Genomic DNA, 8,857 nt, shown 5'->3' with positions numbered 1-8,857 from the left:
AGGCAGGAAAAAAAATGAGTAAAGCGTGTGTGTGTGTGTGTGTGTGTGTGTGTGTGTGTGTGTGTGTGTACGTGTATGTATATATGTCTATCTTCTTTTATCTATTTATTTATCTTTCTTTCTATCTCTCTCTCTATCTATCCCACTGTATTGAGAGCTGCTCTTACAATAATACGGAAGGATGTGCTGACAAACACATCAGCTGGGAATGGAAGCCCAGCTCACCAAGTGCACCTCCTGGCAATGCAGCCCTCTATGGATTCTGCTGTCTCACCTCCCAGCTGGAAACTTCAGTTCACTACTGATGTGCAGAGTTAGGAGGAAGCCCTGGGAAACGCCAACACTGAAAGCATGAATCCTACCGATTTCACACCATTGTAAACATGAAAACCAGCTCAGTGCCGTGATCAGAGTCTGGGACCGCCTGTGCCTACCCCCTCTGCGTATCCATCCACTCTGCATAAACCCTTATGTGGGCTGGTGAGATGGCTCAGTGGGTAAGAGCACCCGACTGCTCTTCCAAAGGTCCAGAGTTCAAATCCCAGCAAACACATGGTGGCTCACAACCATCTGTAATGAGATCTGACTCCCTCTTCTGGAGTGTCTGAAGATAGCTACAGTGTATTTACATATGATAAATAAATAAATATTTAAAAAAAATAAACCCTTATGTGCTTCACCTCCTGCTGACAAGATGTCCATTCAAATCTCCAATGCCGATTTGGTGGATACCGAGGTGGGACTGCTCTGTAATGGTTTGACTTCTGACTGGTTGAAGAATCACTGCACTGCTTTCCAGGGAAGCTGAGCTGTTTTATGTTCTTGGCAGTGATGCCCAAGAAATCCAATTTTCCCATACAGTTATTAACACTTGTTATTTTCTGTGTGGTTGTTTTTTTCCTCCTCTTTAATAGATATAGATGAGGTGAGGCTAGGATATTAACCATTCTTGTTCCCTAGTGTACTGACACCCTAGCATACACCTGTGCACCTGTGAAAATGTCCCAGAAACTGTAATTAGCAGTGAAATTACTGGGAGGTGAGCTATGTATGACATCTTCACAGTGACAGTGCCAGCTACATTGCCACCAGGATCAAGCAGATGGCTCTGGCACTTGCCACTGCCGAATTCTTTTTGTCTACTACTGTGTGGTTCTGGGGGTTGACCTCCGCTCAACTTTAGCTGTCTGTTAGTTAATCCCTATGCCGATTCCATATTGATTTGTGTGGTCGGTTGAATGCATTTTTATATTTGACGGGTCAGTTCTCTGCTCAGCTAAGGGAGTCTCCATGGAGGCAAGGGCTTCTCCATTGAGCCACATTCCCAGCCCAGACTCTCAATTTTCACTGGCTTACCAGGGATGACATTGCATTTCCTTGTGGCTTCGATTTGTATTTCTATGAGTAATGAGACTGACTATTTTGTCACATGTCCCTTGGTCACATTTGTTTCCTCTTATGGAAGATATATTTAGGTTTCTTTACCTGTTTCTAATGGATTACCTGTTTTAGTTTTAAGGTGTTTTAACCTATCCTGAATCTTAATTAGTTATTGATTATCCATTGCAAATGTCTTATACATTTTTTCTTTTTCATTTAATCCCTTGTGATGCTTTTTTTTTTTTTTTTGGACAGACAGCAATTATTTCAAAGTGAGCAAATGTAGTTGTTCTTTCTGTATTTTAAGACCCCTGTCTCTACCTGAGATGATACATATAGTCTATATTTTCTTGTAAGAATTTCAAGGTTTTTCTTTACACACAAGACTTGGAGCCACCTGGAATTGTGTGTGTGTGTGTAGGGGTATTTGTACATGCATTTGTGTGTATGAGTTTGTGTGCACATGTTTGTATGTGCGTGTGTATGAATGTATGTGTGCATATGTGTGTATATGTCTACATTTGTGCATGTATGTGTGTGTATATGTGAGTGTACATGTGTGAGTGTGTGTAACTGGGTAACTTTTGATACAGAATCATGACATATAGCCTTTAACAGAAATCAGATTTTCTAATGTATGTGGCCCACTAGGGGCTTTCTCTTCTAAATATCATTTATTAATTCCTATGCCAATTTCATGTTATCTTAATTATGGCCACTATAATAAAATTTGGTACTTGATGGGTCAGCTCTCTGTCCAGAATTCTGATTTACAGGCATTTAGCCTTTCTTGACTCTTTGCTGTCTGTCTAAATTGAACATTCAACTTACTGAATTATATGAAAAGCTCTATTGAACTTTGATTGGAACAGACAATACTTTGTATACATTGTCCTTTTTTTGACAATGAACATGCATTCACCTCTATATGTTATACCCAGATCTTCTTTAATATCACCTAATTTTATAATTATAATTTTATAATTTTCCTGAAAAGATGGTCACAACTTATGTTGGGGTATTTTATATCAGTGATTGAGTTTGTAAATAGTATTTTTTAAAAAGATTTATTTATTTAGAAATTGTGTGTGTGTGTGTAGAGAGAGAGAGAGAGAGAGAGAGAGAGAGAGAGAGGAAGGAGGTGCCTGTGGGAAGTGGGGGAAGGAGTGGGATTCCCTGGGGCTGGAGTCACAGGTGGTGCGAGCTGCTCAGGCTGAGTGCTGGGAACCAAACCTGGGTCCTCTGTAAGAGCAGCAGGAGCTCTTAATTGCTGAGCCTTCTTTCCAGCCCCGAGGAAATACTACCATATACCTTGTATAGGCTTGTTAAAATATATACTATAGTTTCACTGTGTCTAACATGTTTGCTTCTAACAGGACACTGTTTATTAAGAGTTCCTACTACACACAGGAAAGAATGCTCCAGGGATCACTGGATAATCTCACCACCTTGCTCCTTTCACCAAAGTATAAAACCTGGTTTAACTTAACATTCAAATGCCCCCCCCCCGGGGGTGGGGGACGCAGACCCACTGATTCCAGTTCGTTTGCTTAGCTTCTGTGGGAGTGAGCCAGAGGGTCTGAAATAGGACAGGAAAAGGCCAAAAGCCAAAGAAGCAGCCTGGGGGAGAGAAAGTGTGGCTCCCTGGCTCTTCTCACCTAAAGCTGAACTTGGATTAGGAGTCAGTGATGTGGATGGGAGGGGCAGGGTGGGGCAAGTGGTGACGTCAGCAGAGAGGATGACGGGATGACGTAGCCTTTTAGCCTGGATTGAGGAAGTGAGTACAACCAGGAAGTAAGTGTTGGAAACTGTGTATCTTAAAGACTTTGTACTGGCGTAAGTATAAGGGATTTACTAATTTGCTTAGGAAATAATAAATTACCCAAACCAGAATTTAGCTAAAGGAGCACTGCTTCCAATATGACTGGAAGATAGCCCTGTACTAATCAGGGTTGTTAGAATCTGTCAGAAAGAAAATTGTGTAGCAGAATTGAAGTTTAGGATTGCTGAGAGTTTATGCTAATGTTTTATTCACCAAGATTGACCTCCAGCTGGGCTCAATTCCCATAACAAAAGGAGACAACCCGGACATACAGTCATTAGCCCTATCCTTATATCAGAGTATATGTCTCTAAGGGGCAGCACAAGGGTCCCAATGATCAGTAAGTCCTGGTCTGTCATTAAGTTCCCTGTCCACTTATAAGGAAAGTCCTAATTCTGCATGTGAGCAAGAGGAACCCTGGTAACAACTATTCAAAGGGAGCAAGCAACAGTGATGGACTTAAATAACTCTGGCAGTATCTTTGTTGTGTGAATCCCCCATCTGCCCAAGCAGTTAGAGGTAGAGTCTCCTATCTTTGTTTAAATGGTTCAGAGTGTGACCTGAGACCAGGACCTGGAACAACCATAAGGATGACAGCATATGTGGAGTGTATAAGCCCTTGCTAACAAGAAAACGTTTGCTGAGGTCCTAGTCCACCCATGATGGCGACACAGCACATCATGGCAGAGGTGCACAATGGGAGCACAGCTGTCCACCTCACAGCAGTGGGAAACAAAGGAGTAAAGAAAATGGCCAAGACCTCAGCATCTCCATCAAGAGCACACCCTCCCTCCCTTCTTCTCACAGACAGCCAGACGACCTCTCAGAGTGCCCTACCTCTGAAAGGTTCTGCCCATTCGAATAATGCCACTCTTGGGGGGGGGCGGGGGTGAGTGGAAGTTCTGTCCCAGATCCTAGCAATTCTGTAAAATTTTTCTTGTCGCTCTTCTCTGAGCATGAGGAAGGCCTGGGGGTGGGGGGTGGTAGCCCAGCCCACTGATTTGGGATCAAGTGTTCAGACTCTTAGCTGTGGTCATGGGATGGAGGGTGAAGACCTGTATGGGAAAGAAGGAAGATTAAGAAAACACCAAGGATGTTAATAGAGTTTCCAGAAGACTTTAAAAGCCCAGTGTGTCACACCTGCCTTAGGTTCTACAGGAACTTCACAGTAAAGTCTACCTCACTGTCTTGCAATATGGTGTGCTAGATCACTATGGTCTTTGTCTTCACATGTTCGTGGTCTTCACCATGAAGAAACTTACAAATAATCAACTTATAAGTAATTAATGACCAGTCTTTGGATGCAAGATGATGGTTGGGTGCTTGATAGTGTTTGCCAATTTCTGTGGTATAAAATGGTAGATTTTAATGTACCAGCATGACACTAAGACAGGTAAATCTATTTCTCAGAGCAGGTGTCACCTGGCTCCAACTCTCCCCACCAGGATGCAGATGGCATTGAGGGAAGGAGCTTGGCCTTCCTACTCTACATAGTGTCACCAATGTCTAGCAGTCCCCAGGACCAACATGTGGTTGGCAATTATCTATTAAACAAAATGAATTATTTAACCCAGCATGGGGGTTTTTGTGAATTGGCTGTCTCACTGCACTGGTAATTCTGATGACCTCTTTGCTTGCGTCCCTCTGTGCAGCTCTCCCAACAGCCGTTTGTTCTGTCACATCTCAGGCCAAACAGTCCCAACCCTGGGTGGTTTCTGCTACCAGACAGACTCGGCCAGAAGCGTGGACACCTGTGTTCTTGTCACCTCTGTGTGGTTGTGTTCGATCTGGGCTCCCAGCACCTGCCCTCAGATGGCTGCTTCTTCCTCTGCCCGTGGGGGCTTCTGATACATAACAGAGCTCACACATATCATGTCCTGCAGGATGAATGGGAGGAGAAGCTTCTGGGATGGAAGGGATAGATACCCACCTATGCTACCATGGGTCCAAGGGATCCTCTTGCCTAGAAAGAGTCAAATTCTCTCTGTGTGAGAGGACGGAGAAACTGGTGAGCAAAGGCATGCCTGCCTCCAAGTAAGGATGATTAAGGAATGCTGAGAAAGGTTCTGCTGGAGGTCCTGGCACAAGAAAGACCTCTCAAACTGGGGAGGGTGTTTAGGGGGGTGGGGACTGGCCTTATCGGAAGATGACAACCCCTCATTCCTTACTTGTTAGGTCATCCAGCTCTGGGAGCAGGGTGAGGTGTCACCACATGAACCCCACCTTGACTCATTGCCTTTCAGAGGTCATAACCTGTTGAAGGAGGAGAAGGACATCTGGCAGGACATTATGTCTGTGAAACAGGGTGACAGCAGAGAGCTGCATCCCAGACAGTGCTGGAAGGGCTATGTGAGATCCTGTTGGCCCAGAGCTCAGTATGGAGGCAGGCAGTGTACAGTAATCACTCTGTGAAAGCAGGAAGAACTTGTGAGTGTGGATTATCTGTCTGACGCAGGGATCTGTCCTCTGTCCCTTCCCTATACCTCCAGAACTGAGAAACACTGCCTGACATACAGGCACCCAATGTTCGTTGGAGGAACCAGGGAACAGATGACATAACTACTTTCTGGTATCAGCTCAGGGAAGACAGCTCTGACTCTAAGCCCAGCTTCTACTTCGCAGTGCCGCAATCCACTTCTTCCTCCTGCTGCCCCTCTCAGTTCTGACAGGCAATGAACTCACAGGGCCTGTGACTCAGGGCAGCCTCTACTTCTCTAAACACTTGGTGAAATCCCCAAGGCATCTTAGGGTGAACTGACATCTTGGGGTACAGCTGGGTCCACTTTCCCACTAGATGAGCACTGATCAGCAGGCTGGAGCTGGACGTTCTGTGTTGGGAAAGGGAACAGAATGTTCAGCGCTAGAAGAGACCCACTCAGGCCCCCACAAAACAGGAAGTGAGCTCAAAGCCAGGGCCATACCACAACTTCTGTTCGAAGCTCAAATCTCCTCTTCCTCTGACCTTGAACTTGCCTTCATCCTGGAATGCTGCTCATAGCTGGGAAAAGAGGAGAAGATTCATGGATAATTGAGGGATTAGCTATCAAAGATGAACTAGAGGGCTAGACTGAGCTATGACTTGATGCCTGGGCAGAAAGATTGTATTTCAGTCCCCCACAGAGGCAGTTGTCACTCCCCAGCCTCACATCTCCTTCTTCATCTTCCAAGGTCCTTCTCTCAGATCCACCTCTAGAGTCTAGGCCTCCGCAGCTTTCCTGAAACAATGAACCAGAGCTGATCTTGGGCGGTGACACCTCTCTGAGTCCTAGTTCCCCGAAAAGCTCCAAATAGCTTATCTGGCTATTTCCAGATCTGGGGGAGGTGGTAGTTGGGGTCATCTTCACACACAGCACACAGTAGCATTATTTTAGAAGTGGACTTCCCTCGTCCTGTGTTTTGAGATTTTGTGTGCCTCTATCTGATTGTCCTAGTATCACATTTTCTTTTATAAGAACACGGCTTTTCATGGTATAGTTATACATAAGTGGAGATGTAGTGACATAATACCTTCTGGGAGGGCACCAAATGGGGCATTCAGTTACTTGACTCTAGAATCTATAATCACCATTAACAAGAAGTCATCGGAGGAAAAAATAGGGCCAGGCACTGGGACTGACCTCGTCTGTGATAATGACAAAGTAGATATCATGGTGCTTGTTGATGCCGGACAGGGCACAGAGAAGTAACTGACTTGTCCAAGATCACACAGTAAGCAAGTGACAGAGTTGGGATACAGCCCCTTCTCTGTTGTTCTACCACTTAGACAGGAGGAATGTCCCCAGTGGAGGGTTTTTTCCATAATGGACAGAAAGACTGCATCAGATTCAGACCTTGGGAGTAACCCATCACTGCTTCCCAGATGTGCCAAGTCCTGCCTCCCTGGAGCAGATGTTGGCTGGCCTGTGCAGCTGCCCCAGATTCTCCAACACATCTAACTACTTTCCCTTGAGGCCATTTTGCTTTTTAAGGAGCATTTTTTTTCTGTTTGTTTCTTCTAATATAGATCCTGCACTAAACACTTCCTTTTCACTGCTCTGGCTCAAGGTTTGGGTAATCTTAACCCCACAGGGCTGTGTAACATCAGTAAGACTCCAGGAACCCACAACTTCTCAATAATGCTGAACAGGGCGAAATTTCCCAGTAACCGCCTCCCCCACCTGACTAATGCTCTAGCTCCACAGAACGACGTCCTCATTTTGAGGAACCTAGTCATTTGGCTTGGAGTCTTTGTTTGCTATTCTGGAATGCCTTCTGAATCATTCACTTTTTTTTTTTTTTACTTTTGAGCTGATTCACTTTTCGCATTTCCTTGTATAGCAACTCAATCTCCCTCAGGGCTGAGCCCCATCACCAGCTTCCCTTTGGGTCATCTATATCCACGGCACCCTGGGACCTGCCCTATTTCCCTAACATTTATTCTGTTGTCATCATAGACCAAATGATACAGATTCCATTTGTTCATTTGTTCATACCAGAACGCTAGGAAGACAGTATTATGTCCATTTCACAGACTGTCAAACTGAGCCTAGCCGATGTCACACAAAGAAGAGGGTAAGGATCAGAAGCTGAGCCTGCCCCAAGCTCCAAAGCCAGAACCTGGAAGGTGGCTATTTGCAGACCCTATGGCTGCTAGGTGGGTTGCGGCATCAGTTGAGCCCCATAGACTGTAACTCCCATGCCATCGAATCCTGCACTGTATCTGGAAGTCGCTTCAATCCTACAGATGCTGACTCCTGGCGAGGGGCCTCACTCTCCTTTCCCTGTGATCACTTGAAGCTTCTCAGCTTTGTTTCCCATTCCCTGAAGTGCTCGAGAGCAACTTGCATCCATTGCACACTGAGTGGAGCGGTCCCTGGCATGGCTGGAGAACCCAATGCGCATGTGTGCTAGTGGGAAGTCAGCAAGGGGAATTCTCAGAATCTCCAGGAGAGTGTTGCCACGCAAGACCCCTCAGGACAGTTTTCTGGGCTCAAGTGGCAGAACCTTCAGTCAAAGGGCTCTGTACACATTTAATGTGTATTCATGGGGACGGCTAGGCAAGCATGAGTGTTGCTCTCCCTCTCCCTTCTTCTGGGAGTCCTGAGTTCCCTGAGGGCAGGAAGGTTGGAGTTCTTGGGAAAACAGAGGCTGGGGTGAGCGCAGTGGCCCTGGAGCCAGAGTCTGGATATGAATGAGGCTGAGGCTGGCTCATCCGCAGGAGCCACACAAGGACAAGCACCGGGCAGGAGGGGACTGCAGAGCTAGGTGAGGTGAAGAGGTCTGAGCAGAGTGAGAGGAAGCCAGCTGTGGTTTGCACGTGGGGACACTGCTGTGGTCACAGCTCTCTTTAGTGCCTTATCTCTGACTTCTGCTTTTTGGTGTGTTTTGTTTTGTTTTGTTTTGTTTTGTTTTGTTTTGTTTTGTTGACAGAGGCTCTTACTCCGTAGCCCAGGATGGCCTCATGCTTTCAATGATGCTTCTGCTTCAGTGCCCCAGTTGCTAGGTTCCTGGTGTGTGCTGCCCCAGCCAGCTTCAGTATTCTGTGCCTGCCAATGATGCTTTGTCTGTGTTCTGTTTGTGATTCATGCTAGTTCTGCATGGCACCACTGGAACCTTCCAGCCTGGCTTGGTCTCACATGTGCCTCTGCCATAGCATTATTGACTTGTGGGGCTAAG

General features: G+C 45.9%; 1 long non-coding RNA gene across 1 annotated transcript; it reads right to left on the bottom strand.

The window, feature by feature from the left end:
* Positions 1-4,905: 4,905 nt before the first annotated feature.
* Gm34606 lies at positions 4,906-6,461 on the bottom strand. The gene is made up of 3 exons (XR_385489.3): positions 6,349-6,461; positions 6,124-6,200; positions 4,906-6,030 (listed from the first exon to the last, which is right to left on the bottom strand). It is a non-coding gene; the product is annotated as a predicted gene, 34606 (long non-coding RNA).
* Positions 6,462-8,857: the final 2,396 nt, after the last annotated feature.

This window comes from Mus musculus, chromosome 17 (assembly GCF_000001635.26).
Source record: "Mus musculus strain C57BL/6J chromosome 17, GRCm38.p6 C57BL/6J".
Lineage (NCBI taxonomy): Eukaryota > Metazoa > Chordata > Mammalia > Rodentia > Muridae > Mus > Mus musculus.
Note: the sequence above shows the minus strand (reverse complement) of the source record. Positions and strands in the feature narration are given on the sequence as shown.